The following is a 12026-nucleotide window of genomic DNA, read 5'->3' as shown; positions in this document are numbered from 1 at the left end:
TGCATTCTTTCACAACATAATACGTAATTTTTAACAAAATGTTTTCATCTTATTTACTATTATTTATTATTACAATTTAAGGTTTTAAAATCAATATTATTTTAATAAAATGAAGAAAACCCATCTGATGCACTTTTGAAAACTCTCGAATTTGAGAACCTTTTTCACACTAACACGGAGCGAGTGGCAGCCATTGCTCCGTCTCGTAAACAAACATTCGAGTGTTGCAGGAGTGCTAAGCAGCTACGATTACTCTTAACATTTTTCGGTATTTTGAAGTGATTATCAGTGGCCTGTTTTTTTTTTTTTTTTTTTTTTTTTTTTATTAGCAATATCTACTAATGTGCTTTTACAGCAATAATCTGTACTTCTGCAAACTTCAGCATTAATTTTGTTCATCAATTTTACAATCAATCAATCAAATTGTGCAGTCTAATTTTTTTCATATATAACATATTTCTGGGGTCCTAAACATTCCAAAAATCCAAACCTGAAGCAAAATATCTTGTAAAATAAGAGTTATGGCCTTTTTAAATTCAAAAATTTAAAGGCCTTTCCTCTATTTTTTAAAATGTGGCAAGTTTCTTTTCAATGTGTAACCAATGTATCTACTCCGATTGAGATGTGATGCATAAAGGCAATCAATTCTCACCGTTAGAGTAGAACTTATTCTCCCTTCCACAGACGGCCGGTCCAGGACTGTTCCTAGATGGTGCTTTTCTTTGAAGGTGAGAAAAAAAAAAAAAAAATATATATATATATATATATATATATATATATATATATATATATATATACATACATATTTTGACAGACCTCATATATATTAAATAACTCTAAACTTGAAAGATTTACTAGATGCATACCTTAAAACCAGAGATCTTCCACAGTTGAATGAAGTGTGCACTTCCAACCACCCATGTTTGTCATAACCACTAATCTGTAAGATGACAACTTTTAAATAAGATGCTTTCCCAATAAACATGAAAAATGTTGATCCAATATCATCAGCGATCTTGGTGGAATACAAATCATGTCTGATCATAAGTAGCAAATCTCATCCCAGAATATAAGTGGGAAAAGGCATTTATATATAAAAAATGAACTTACCTTTCACACCTATCAGAATATTCCCACCGCACTGCAGTTGCCTGAAACGAACCATCACATCAATGAGTAACTCAATGTCCTTCACATGAAACACTACGCATTTACCTGTGTCAGTTAGAGCTAATGAGTAATCAACTTGGTCATTAAGGATTTGTCATCAATGTACTTATATACATTTTTCACTATTTATATTTTCAGCATTTCAATATTTCAATTCTGACAAATTTATCTAGCTAACAGAGGATAAAAATACTGTACCCACCTAGACAGGCATTGTAAATTAACTTCGCTAATGAATGTGAAAACTGCCACCGCAACCAAGGCACCTTGCAACCCAATTTCACATCTTCGTGACAATGATAATCTGTAAGAAAAATAATTTACATATCCTTAATAAACGGCTGGTTACTAGAAAATGCAGTGTACATTTATGTACATCAGAGCGCAAAATTGCAACATGATACTTCTGGCGAAAGATGGTGTTTATGGATGATCATCATCAACATAAAAACTTGAGCTAAATCATTTAATTGAATCAAACCACCAAGCTAAACTGCCCGGCTAAGGGGCTGCCTACATCAGCTAAAATTACCACTGAATATAAGTAAACAAAATAGGAATACTACTGTACTAAGTTACTCTATGTTAGCTAAAACTATAACTGAATAAAATAACCAAATTGACAATATTACTTTACTAGGTTATTTCACGTTGATTTACACAATTCCATCGAATTTATTTTAACCTCCGTAAAAAATGTTGTGTATTTGAACTCACAACTCACTCTGTGCCAGATGAATTCCCTTTGGAGTCTCCTTCGCTTCAGTCCACTAGGGTTTTCGGCTGACGATTTAAAGAAAACAAGTTCTACCAGATCTCACTCTTCATCCCAATAGGTAGCAAATACCAGCATCCTGACGGGTCGCTTTTCCATCTCGCCTGTGGAAATTGGGGACAATCCTGGTCAGAAGTTATCCTCAAAATTAAATAAAATTCTTACAATTTCTGTATCAGTTAAAAAAAGTTGCTACATGACCTTTCAGGCGAAAGATGGTGTTATTGACTCATCATCAACTAAATAATAAAAGCTACTAATTGTATTCCCATCAGAACTAATTATCAAACACTATAGCTATGATCCCTGTATATGATTTTTCAAAAGTATTTCAAACAGAAAGCAAGGCATCAAAGCTCATGAACTTACATATTTATCCTGCTCTTCAAAACTGCTTGCACACTGAAAAGGGGAACCAACAGCAATAAATTAATACCTCTTCAGTGAAACTGCTTTACATCGTACTTGTTTTTTCCTCTCAGCCCGTTGGGACTATTTTCAACAGATTTCTTCTGGCAAGATATTTTCATCATGTTTCTACAAAATCCCTGAATCGAAACACCCTTCACAATGACCACTTGACCAAGGTAATGAACTTCAGATAATATTGCATAATTAGTAATCAACAACAATGGGACCAGGCAAACCTAAAGATATCCATTTCAACTTTTATTCTGAACACTTCCACTTACCTTAGCAAGTTGAACACCCTCTGATCTGCTGGCTGTGACCAGTGAGACAATTCTTGACCTGAAATGCAAAAAAAAACTTTGGTCAAGCCAAATTGCAACTTCGTCAATTACAAAAAGTAATTATTTCAGCGACTTGCGTAGAAAAAAGTAATCATGTTCGAATCATAAGAAAAACTTATCATCATCTTAACCAACAGGACCGGAAGGTTAGAAGTGTAATTACCTCGTCACGTCCAACACTACAAAAGCCTTCATCTTGACTGGTACCCCCTAGAAAGAAAATGCTTACATCAATATTTTCCTATAACTGAAAAGCAAAGTTACTACATTTCTAAACACATGCACTATTTTAAGAATGACAATTCAAATAAATCACTTGACTGATAACAGCTGCCAGAGGCTCTAGCACCTAAAATACTATCTCCTAACAAATTTTGCTGTTACTGAATTACTTTTAATGTCTGTATAATTCAGGGTGTCACTGTTGTTTGTAATGGTCACAGATTGTTATGAGAAGGGTTAAAGGGACATGGATGTAGGTATACTCTGGGGAGATAATGGTTTTGATCTGTGAGGGCCCAGAAAAGATGCAGGGAGTGTTGGATTGTCTAGTGAGCAAAGGTTGAAAGGTTGGTTTGGTATAAGCGGAAAAACCGAAATCATGAATACTGAAAATGCACAGGGTTGTCTAACTGAAGGCTGGTTGTAGAGTTTAAACACTTAGGTGCTTATTTAGATAAGGACAGTTCTCAAGCACAGAAATTATGGACAGATTAAAAAAGGATAATCAGGCAATGGGAATGCTTAAAAATACTTGGAACAGCAATTTTTCTGCGCATACCAACACAAATTTTGTAAGGTAATGGTTAGGAGTATTTTGATTTATGGGCAAGGCATGGTACAGTAGTGACTTAGATTATAAATTCTTAGCATTTGAAAATAAGCTCAGAAGAATTTCACGAATTAATTGGAGGGATAGGATATCAAATAACAGAATCAGAGAAGTAATGGGGGTGCAGCAGGTCGATGAGTATGTTTGGTTTTCACGCTGGAAGTGGCTAGGCCACGTGCATAGAAGACGGGGAATAGTACGAGATAAACTGGGGTGGGTTGCCCTTGGTAGAAGAAATAGAGGTAGGCCAAAGGAGACATGGTTGAGGATGAGAAGGGACGCAGGAGACAAGTGTTGGGGGGACCTGAGGAGTTACCTCTGGACAGAATGTGGTGGCATGAGTTCATTGAGGCCCTATGCATCCCCGTGGGTGCCACAGGATATGATTGATATATATATATATAAAAAAAAAAATATGAAGGCATAAAAACAGGAATTGTTCAGTTAGGCCACCCACCACAAAAAAATCTATAATGTACTATAATTGCAGTCACGGCAAATGACTCAAACTCCCCCTACGCAAAACAATTGTCCTTTTTATGGGAATAAAACTTAAACCTGATTGGCAGTCCAAATTGCCATGGAGATTGGAACAAATATAAAATTTTGACAAAAGTTCAAGAACTGGGTCCTATGAGGTTCTTCAGTGCTGAAAGGGAAATTGAGAGTAAAAAAGGTCAAGGTTTAACAGAAGGAAAACCTCACAGCTGCAATATAAAACTTGTTAGAAGGGGGAAAGTAAGGCGTGAGAAAGTTGAGATCAACAAAGGTACAGTCAAAAGGAATGAAAAAAGTTGCAGCTAGGGGCAAAATGGACAATATCAAGAACCCTAAGTGATGCCTACTGCACTTGATGGCACTACCCTCTATGAGGTTTGCACTGGAGATTTATCAGCCAATCACACCCCTTTACTGCCCAGATGTAAACTGAATGAAAACTCATTTGAACTGCCACAATTCAACTTATGCTAGCAATTGTTTGATTAAGGCATCGAGAGAACACCGTTATGGGTACACAGTGTCGTCAAGTTCTGTGGAAAAAGTCTTGTATCTCATCAGACCGAAATTGTGCCGAACTTAGAACAAATCTCACCTATTTGACAAGAAGTCTCTCTTCTTCCACCTAATGGCCAGAGAGGAACTTTCTCCTAGCTGGTGCTTTTGGGAAGGTGTATATAACTATGTATCTAGTCATGTCTGGAATAACACTAGTTCAATTAACATGTTTTGGATTTAACACAAGTCAACATTTAAGATGTTTTACCAACACATAAAATCAAATTTAGAGCGAATTTACTCGTAAGCATTGTCTTCAAATCAGTCACAGACCTGGGACGGTCCCAAGTGGATATATATCACAAACAGCTATGCTACCTAGAGAGAACCCATCCCAAGGTTCCCAAAAGTGCAAATAGTCTCAAAGTGAATTCAAAAGTTAAGTTGACACAGGGATTGCATTCATGCAGGGTGATTGTTTTCAGAAGTTAAATGACCAGTCTACAGGAAACAAGCAAACTGTAGACTTTGAATATAGCCATGTGAAAAATCGAGTTTTTACTGACCCTTGTTTACCCTGTGTAAAAAAACCTCCTCCAAATTGTGGGTCATCTTATACGCCGAGTATAAAAAGCAAACTATAAATCCTGCTGAGATTTTTCATGACAGGCTAACCCCCTGAAGTGTCGGTAGTTGTGCCAAGTTAACTACCATTACAACAGAACAATTGTAATTTCCATAATTAGACTAGCTTCATCGGGTACCATTATTATGCTGCAATAATAATAGACAAATTTACTGAATTATACAACCCCCTATAACATTAATTGATAATTTGAAGTTAGAGAGAGGTTAATAAGGCCAATATCTCCTTGATGGTATTTTATACCCAACTAAAAGGTTTTGCGAAACCGATAGTTTCCCAATTATCCTTAATATCAAGGGTTCTTTCTAACTGTAAAGGAATACAATCATGCAGATCTACTTCCAACGGGCATTTCTCCGCTGATAGTGACCTCACGGGTTGAGCATTTGTTGTGGTTTATTTTTCCCAAAGAAATACGAAAATATTTTTTTGTAATGGTGAGCTTTGCAAAACACTTTGAAATCTTGATGATACTGATTTCACACATTTTAGGTACAAAATTCCAATATTTATTAATTTAATTTTGTACCAACTAACATCACCCGCTGGTGTTACTATATTGGGGGTCGTCATCTACGCGAACATGCCTCAGACTACATTTTACATGAAAAATGGGAGGTCGTCTTTTATGCCGGCATATATGGTATTAACATCTTTCAATGCTATACTATCATAATTCTTTCAAAAGCAATAGTACTATAACATTCACAATACATCTTTCTCAAGAGTCCAGGAACTTAAACTCTCACTAACATTGTTTTCTTCAGGAAAATTAAAATAACACAAACTCCCTAGGATGACAAATATGTATGTTATTCAAGTGGTTATTGTATTCACAATCTCAAAGGGAGCAAAACCTGCATTTATTCACATAAAATACTCGTCTATACATCTAAAGCTTCAAACTGCTACCATTAACATTCCATCCATTTTAATTATTTCATGACTCTGTCAACATACTGGTAAACTTTTCATACTACAAAATCACAACAAATTACATACCTAATAAACCTGGGGGTTATGAAGTTACTGACAAGTGCTGCTTACTTTTCAACACCCACATCACAACCATCAATCTGCAATTAAAATTGTAAATTTATATAAACAGCAAATATCCATGACAATACCACAATACACATTACAATTATCAGAGATCTTGGTGATAAGAAAAATCAGCAACCTCATAAGTAGCAAATATCATCACAAGGGCAAATTCAACTCAACATAACCTATAAATCAAACTTGCCTTTCAGTGCTTCCGAAGGGATCCTTCGTTTCCAAAAACCAAACACTCCTGCACGAAAAAGTAAAATACTGTCAACACAAATAAGGAATTTTTCAACATTGCAGCAGCCTAAATTGGCAATGTTCCAGATCTGGAAACCACAAGACTCCCTCACACGGAACGGATCTCCAGAAGTCCGGAATTCAATATAGGTTGCTTAATGAACTCGAATTGGAAATGCCGTACCAGTCGAGTGAAGATGACAACCGGGAACTGATAGCAGCATACAATTTCAATATCTTTTAGCAATTACACAATATTTCTCAATCTCTTAACAAGGATAAAGTACTTTACTGCTTTAAAGACTACAAATTACTTAGCAATTTTTAAATTACAATAAGGAATTTAACAAATGTTGAGTGGCAAAGCATTTCAAAATCTTTGACCCTTTAATGACAATCTTTCAATTTCAAGCCAAAAAAAATCCGTACATAATCTTACCTCGTTTCAAGTACCCAGATACTTCAAATGGTACACACCTGGCCTGGAAAACACAAACCAGATAATTACCTACACAATAAACAAAAAATTTTGTCTAACACTACCAATCATATGTAAAAGAATAATCACAAAAATAAATGGCTCTGAACCAGAACTTCAAACACCATTAAATTAACACAAATATTTCACGTTTTGTTAGTCACAAGGAAACCTGTCCAACAAAGGTTGGCAAGTAACCCCGAAACTTTTGTTTTCCCACGATATGAACACAATGCAAGTATAAGAACTTGATTGTTGCCTAAGTATTGTGGAACCATGGAGAAAACTGTGGTCTACGCTAATTCTCTCCAGTAACAATCAGTAAATGGAAGAGGGGAAAAAAACTACGGCAAGATTCATTCTCATTCTCAGAGTTAACAAGTAACTGAGGTCTAAGTGGGTGGAGGACTCTTCAATATATAACTTGAAGTTTTACTTACAAATATACTGTAGTTTGAAACCTACCGTACCAGCCTCATATTAACCCTAGTACAGTATGTCTGTTCTCTAATGACAAAAATTCCCTCGACATGCTAAACAAATATTTATGCTTGATAAGTCATACTTAGGGGGAAAAAAAAAAAAAAAAAAAAAAAAAAGGAAATTTACAAATATTTTCCCCACTAAATATTAAAAAATTGGCCAAGTGTAGAGTTATTAGCCAAACATTTTCAAGATTGCGTGGAATAGTTATTATAGTCTGTCAAAAATTCTAAGATCTCCTGGAATATATACTGTAGTCAGTCGAACTCCCAAGTGTGCCCCAAATAGTCATTAGTCTGCTGAACATTCCAAGATTACTTGGAATAGTTATTAAAATCTATCAAACATTCTAAGATTGATGACGTTGTTAGTTTGTCATATTCTAAGATGGCTGAAGTTGTTAGTCTATCAGTCTGTCAAAGATTCTAAGATTGCTGGAATAGTTATTAAAATCTATCAAACATTCTAAGATTGATGACGTTGTTAGTTTGTCATATTCTAAGATGGCTGAAGTTGTTAGTCTACCAGTCTGTCAAGATTCTAAGATTGCTGAAGTTGTTAAGTCTATCAAAGATTCTAACGATTGCTGAAGTTATTATAGTCTATCAAACTTTCCAAGATTGCTGGGGGTATGGCCCGTTACTTAAGCAGTACAACTTAACCTACTCAGCAACATACGTAACTCCCTTAACAGTAATCCCTTGTTTATCGTCTTGCCCATAATTCCACTTTGGCATTCCACACTGTCCTATCACAATGGCTCAGAAGTTCAAGCGAAGATGCAATGACTACCCTAATCAATTCTCAATATTACATAATTCCTTGTTCTAACCTGGTCAGACTGCAAACCAACCCCTCCCCCAAAGTAATTCATGACCCCTACACTTGGGTCAGGGATACTGTAAGCCTAGTAGGCATTTCAGAAGGGATGGGACGTAGGCTAACCTGTCAAGACCCCAACCTAACCCAACCTGACAGCAACGCCCTCAAACTGGGGCCCCAAAATGTCATGACCCTTCAATACCATGACCTCAAGTCACATACAACTTAGTGCCACTGCATTTTGTTGGGTAAACATTCAGATGATGTGAGAATGTTAGGCTATTTATGAAAGCCATACTTCAACACATCAAAAAATTTAAATTCCCTACCTTAAAAGCATGCCAAAGCTGTAGCCTACTTCAAGACACCCTAACCTAACCCAACCCTGACCTATGAAATGAGTGGCCATCCCACTTTGTTGTGCTTATAGCATAACGTGCGCACGATCAGAAATAGTCATCTTTAGTTATATATATAAAAATATAAAAATAAAGCCTCTGGCCTAGGACATATGGCAGATAGCCAAGGCTAGATAAAATCTACTGTGATTTTGAGGTATTTCAGAAAGCCTACTGCAACATTTCAGCGCTGGCCTAAACTTCCGTGTTCTATAGTGCCTAGCCTATTAATTGCTTCCTACAACTACATAAATATGTATTCACCTAAATTCTGGCCAATGTGGTTTGGTTTCTAAAATGCTATAGGGTAACCAAGTCTTTATAAAGGCACTTTCAACTTAGCCTTATTAACAACTGGTATATTTACTGCCATAGGATGTGTACAGGCACTTTTAACTTAGCCTATATTAACAGCTGAGGGTATAGTTACTGTCATAGGATGGGCGTTTAAAGTTTTAACGTAACACAAACCAAACATGGTCTTAAGCTACGCCAGGAGGGGATCTTACTCTGCATACTACTACCCAAAAGGGAGTAAGACAGTACCAACTTCATTAACCTAACCTAACCTTGGACACCATGGCCTAACTTGTCACCCAAAACCAAGTCGGGACCTCTCAATGCCATGATCTTCAGTCAAAGCAACTTAGACGTCACTGCATTTTGTGGCGATGATGCAGTGTGCATGCTTGGCCACTTAGGTCATGACCATAGGCTACATAAAATCAGATAATTATATTATTTCAACAGATACATCCAAACCTAACCTTGACTTACGACACCATGCCTAGACATCCAATCCTGTCACACATATTAGGCGAGCACACCTTTTCTGATAGGCTTATTTACCTGCTGTTCAAGGTAGTAAAAAATTTAAAATCAGTCCTTGGCCCAGGCTATGTAAGATGGTTACAATTTGGATGATTTTAAGGTTTTATATCATGACTTTTGAGGTTTTATACAGCAATACTTAGGAGAGGCTGCACTGTTATGGGGTCGACTACTGTAGCCGCAAGTGATTTCTGTAGCAGCCTATATTTGCTAAAAAGTTGGCAGTTTACCTGCTTACAGATGCAGAGACTGTAAAAGAAAGGGAATAAAGCTCTGCACCTCATGCAAATCATGCAGTGCGCCCGCAACTGTGTTTGTGGAGTGAGCGCTTAGGAACCAGGTAGGAACTTGGCACGGGCTCTTGCTCTTCAGCAGCCACTTTCTGATCAACATGAAGAAATGTCCAGTTTCTCTCTCAAAATTCCATGGGTTCTTGTCCCTCAAAACATTATGTTGACTATTTCCGTTTCTTTACAACCACTGCTTTCGTAAGCAGATAAACTGCTAATTTTCTCACTTTTTCATGATACAATACTTGATGAATCTGTGCGCTGATCTTGACTTTACATAATGCAGCGAATCGGGACCCCTAAAACTGTAGGGTTACCCATTAGCCGGTATTATTTAATTAATTGCCTATATACAATATTATGTTATAACCTACATTTTTTAAAAGTTCACCAACTTATAAGCTAAGACAATACCAGCCCCACCCTCCTCCATAGCCAATACAGCAAAATCGTAACCGGCAAACATTTTCACATTGGCAGTTTATAAAATTTTATCCATTAACCTACAACAAACCTGCAGAGATGGTGTGTTTTGGGATATAGATATATCATGGCCACATTAGCCTCAAACCGGATCAAAACCATGGTCTAGGGCTACTTCACACCCTAATGTAACCCCGAATTACAAGCATCATTTAGGAGCAGACCGAAGTCGTAGCCTTCGTCAAGACCCCTCAACCTAACCTTAATCTATAACCGAGCCCTGACCTGGCCAACACGGCCTAGCCTATTGGCTATTGCCTTAATAAAAAGTGTGGACAATTAACATTAACTTTGTTTTTTCATTTAATAACCTTAAATGTTTTTTTAACTTTACCTGGTTCAAAAAAAAAAAAAAAAAAAAATGCTCAAGGCTCACACATGGTTAGAACCCATGTGATTTTGGGTTTCATATTTTGGGGCAAAAGCCTATTTGGATATTTCGAAACACTACCCTAAACTACCATATGTTACGTCACTAGCCTAACCTGAGCAATTGCTTAAGAGCAAAATAATAAAGTTAGGACTTATGGGGTAAGGCAATATCGGACCTCAAACCAACCCTTCGCTAATACGGGAAAATTTAACCCGTAGAGAACCCCCGGGGACGTTAGGTTGGTATTTTAAGGTTCTTTCAGTGACACGTGATTTCCTGGCCACTTCTGCATCAAAACCCAAAATAGATTTTTTTTTAATATATTTGCCTGAGGAAGCTGAATATTGCCTGTACAACAACTGTAAAATTATTTCACATGACGAGACGGAATATTGCCTGAATATTTAACATGCCGGCAATTTAACATGAGGAAAAAAATAGGTCAGATTTAAAAAAAATAAAAAAAAAATACCGACGTCAGATTTTAACAAAAATCAAAAAATATTGACGTCTAAAATATGGCAGTTGGTACGAGTTCGGGTCGTTTCGCCCCCCTCCCCCAAGTCAAATATTTAAGATTTAAGCACGATTACGTGCAAAGTGGGTCCCGTTTTTTGGTACCAGCCCCCTGGGAATGTACGTAGAACATTGAATAATCAGGGTGAATAACACTAACATAAGGGTAAATATCGTAAAAATAACGCCTTGGCCAAAACGATCAGGGCTGGTCCACACACCTTCGTGAAATGTACTTACGAACAAATACCCGTATATAAGACAACCACAACCCATGTTCAAGGTTATAAGCCCCAACTTTAATAATTAAGTTATTTAATTTGTGATTTAACCCCACCAGCTTTTAAATAAACAAGTTACAAAATTTCGAAAACTGTCATCCCACCAACCACACCATGCCGGTCGGTGACGAGTGGCGACGAAGGCGTAATCGTCCCATCATTTATCAGCTTCCATCCATTTCATTTCCCAATGTAATACTATAAAGCTAACGCCATAACAACGTCGAAACATTCAACCGATAAACGACGCACGAACGACACGATTACTTACGGATGATCACGATAGAAAGGTCGATGAAAGCTGACTTCCATAACGGTGTTGTCTCTTCGGCTGCTGGGGGTAGAAGGACAAGAACCGCGATTCGTAAACGTGAGACTAACTCAAACCGTCCGCCGCTCGTGTGACGTCACAGATTTAGGGTGCTCATTTTTGGAATTATGTGTTACATGTACGTATATTTATCTATATATATATATATGTATATACGCACACGTATATTTATATACATTTAACACATATATAAATGAAAATACTTTTTTATTTCTTCCTAGAGTGGTGTTTGATATTTAAAAATCACTTTTAAAAGTGATGATACTCATAATCATATATCTA

The 12026-nt window shown here is 36.8% G+C and overlaps 1 long non-coding RNA gene across 7 annotated transcripts in view; it reads right to left on the bottom strand.

The window, feature by feature from the left end:
• LOC136838415 (uncharacterized) overlaps positions 1-11820 on the bottom strand; it is a 51712-nt gene extending 39892 nt beyond the window's left edge. For 5 of the 7 annotated variants that reach the window (XR_010852989.1, XR_010852985.1, XR_010852986.1 and 2 more), the window contains exons 1-11: positions 11685-11820; positions 6898-6940; positions 6418-6465; positions 6174-6247; positions 2861-2907; positions 2638-2695; positions 2315-2347; positions 1895-2049; positions 1373-1474; positions 1111-1151; positions 867-940 (exon numbers count right to left, since the gene is read on the bottom strand). This is a non-coding gene — a long non-coding RNA (uncharacterized lncRNA). Of the gene's footprint in view, positions 1-866; positions 941-1110; positions 1216-1372; positions 1475-1887; positions 2050-2314; positions 2348-2637; positions 2696-2860; positions 2908-6173; positions 6248-6417; positions 6466-6897; positions 6941-11684 lie in introns of all 7 variants that reach the window. The other 2 variants (XR_010852987.1, XR_010852990.1) reach the window with 2 other exon arrangements.
• Between the last annotated feature and the right edge of the window lie 206 nt (positions 11821-12026).

Source organism: Macrobrachium rosenbergii, chromosome 5, assembly GCF_040412425.1.
Source record: "Macrobrachium rosenbergii isolate ZJJX-2024 chromosome 5, ASM4041242v1, whole genome shotgun sequence".
Lineage (NCBI taxonomy): Eukaryota > Metazoa > Arthropoda > Malacostraca > Decapoda > Palaemonidae > Macrobrachium > Macrobrachium rosenbergii.
Note: the sequence above shows the minus strand (reverse complement) of the source record. Positions and strands in the feature narration are given on the sequence as shown.